At 44.8% G+C, this 2,673-nt stretch overlaps 1 pseudogene; it reads left to right on the plus strand.

The window, feature by feature from the left end:
- Positions 1-347: 347 nt before the first annotated feature.
- LOC101397382 (integrator complex subunit 10 pseudogene) lies at positions 348-2,311 on the plus strand (annotated as a pseudogene).
- The last annotated feature ends 362 nt before the right edge of the window (positions 2,312-2,673 follow it).

The raw sequence follows: 2,673 nt of genomic DNA on the forward strand, positions 1-2,673 counted from the left end.
GTTAGTTGGGGGTACCCAAACTGCCCAAATGAAGCAGACAGAGAAAGTGGTCAAGGCTAGCCACAGATCGGGGGAAACGTGTTTTTGCATTCTGAAGCTGAATACAAATTGAGGGAGGTAAAAGTGGTTAGGGACAGGCGCCCGGCGCTTCAGGCCGGCGGCCGGTCACCGCCAGAGCCATGTCGGCCCAGGGAGACTGCGAGTTCCTGGCGCAGCGGGCCCGGGAGCTGGTGCAGCAGGACCTGTGGGCGGCCAAGGCGTGGCTGATCACGGCGCGCAGCCTCTACCCCGCAGACTTCAACATCCAGTACGAGATGTACAGCGTTGAGCGGAACGCGGAGCGGGCCGCCACCGCCGGGAGGCTGCTCTGCGACATGTTTGTGAATTTCCAAGATCAGCCGGTGGTGTGGAGAGAAATCAGCATTATTACATCAGCATTGAGGAACGATTCACAGGGTAAACAAACCCAATTCTTAAGAAGTTTGTTTGAAACTCTTCCTGGTCGGGTCCAGTGCGAAATGTTACTGAAGGTTACGGAACAATGCTTCAACACATTGGAACGATCAGAAATGTTGCTTCTACTTTTGAGACGCTTCCCTGAAACAGTGGTGCAACATAGGGTTGGCCTTGGGGAGGCACTATTAGAGGCTGAAACTATTGAAGAACAAGAATCTCCTGTTAACTGCTTTAGAAAATTATTTGTTTGTGATGTCCTTCCTCTAATAATTAACAACCATGATGTTCAATTGCCTGCCAACTTATTATACAAGTACTTGAACAAAGCAGCTGAATTTTATATCAATATGTCACAAGGTCGACTCAATTAGAGAATCAGCATCAAGGTACCCAAGAAACATCTGATTTAATGTCGCCTAGCAAACGTAGCTCTCAGAAGTACATAACAGAAGGACTGACCGAAAAATCATCCCAGATTGTGGACCCTTGGGAGAGGTTGTTTAAGATTTTGAATGTCATTGGAATGAGATGTGAATGGCAGATGGATAAAGGAAGACGAAGCTATGGTGATGTTTTGCATAGAATGAAGGATCTCTGCAGATACGTGAACAACTTTGATAATGAAGCTCATGCAAAATATAAAAACCAAGTGGTTTATTCCACTATGTTGGTCTTCTTTAAGAATGCATTCCAGTATGTCAACAGCATACAACTGTCTCTCTTCCAAGGTCCTAACGCCCCGAGCCAAGTTCCACTGGTTCTTCTTGAGGATGTATCAAATGTGTATGGTGATGTAGAAATTGATCGTAATAAACACATACATAAAAAGAGGAAACTGGCTGAAGGAAGAGAAAAAACCATGAGTTCAGATGACGAAGACCGTTCAGCAAAAGGAAGGAATCGTCCCATTGTCGTCAATAAAGCAGAACTTGCTAACTCCATTGAAGTGTTAGAAAGCTTTAAATTGGCCAGAGAAAGCTGGGAGTTGCTCTATTCCCTAGAATTCCTTGACAAGAAATTTACAAGAATTTGTTTGGCATGGAAGACGGATACTTGGCTTTGGTTAAGAGTCTTCCTCACTGATACGATCATCTATCAGGGTCAATATAAAAAGGCAATAGCCAGCCTGCATCATTTAGCAGCTCTGCAAGGATCGCTTCCTCAGCCACAGATCACGGGACAGGGGACCTTGGAGCATCAGAGGGCACTCATCCAGCTGGCGACTTGCCACTTTGCCCTGGAGGAATACAGAATGACATGTGAGAAAGTCCTTGATTTGATGTGCTACAGGGTACTCCCCATTCAAGATGGAGGCAAGTCACAGGAAGAACCCTCAAAAATAAAGCCCAAGTTTAGAAAAGGTTCGGATCTGAAGCTTCTGCCTTGTACCAGAAAGGCCATCATGCCGTACTGCCTGCATTTGATGTTAGCTTGTTTTAAGCTCAGAGCTTTCACGGACAGCAGGGACGGAATGGCCCTGGTGCACATGATCATATTGCTTCAGCAAGAGTGGCCACAAGGAGAGAATCTTTTCCTGAAAGCTGTCAATAAGATTTGCCAGCAAGGAAATTTCCAATATGACAGTTTTTTCAATTATGTTACAAATATTGATATGCTGGAGGAATTCGCCTACTTAAGAACTCAGGAAGGTGGGAAAATTCATCTGGAATTACTGCCCAATCAAGGGATGCTGATCAAGCACCACACTGTCACTCGGGGCATCACCAAGGGCGTGAAGGAGGACTTCCGCCTGGCCATGGAGCGCCAGGTGTCCCGCTGCGGGGAGAACCTGATGGTTGTGCTGCACAGGTTCTATGTCAACGAGAAGATTTTGCTCCTTCAGACTCTGGCCTGACTGGAGACCTTTCCACCAGAGACAACTCTTAGCCGTGTAATTTTGGGGGAAGACATAAAGCATTGATAAATGTTGCTGTTACAACTCTTAAAAAGAAGAAAACCATCTGAGTTCTAATTCCTTAGTTGCCTAAAAGTAGTTCCCAAGAGTCGAGAAGCTATTTCTATTTTTGTCATTTTTTGTCATTTTTGTAAAACAAAAGAATCGACCTGTTTTGTAAATAAAAATTATCCTAAATTGGAAAAAAAAAAAAAGTGGTTAGGGACAAACTAGCTGTGCCTAGCGCTGACTTCTACTACCAATGAGATAACAAGTAAGAGAATGATAATATGTCCCCTTTGAGTGTTGCCATATCTCTTCTG

Source organism: Ceratotherium simum, chromosome 3, assembly GCF_057802395.1.
Source record: "Ceratotherium simum simum isolate JZ-2026a chromosome 3, ASM5780239v1, whole genome shotgun sequence".
Taxonomy (NCBI): Eukaryota; Metazoa; Chordata; class Mammalia; order Perissodactyla; family Rhinocerotidae; genus Ceratotherium; species Ceratotherium simum.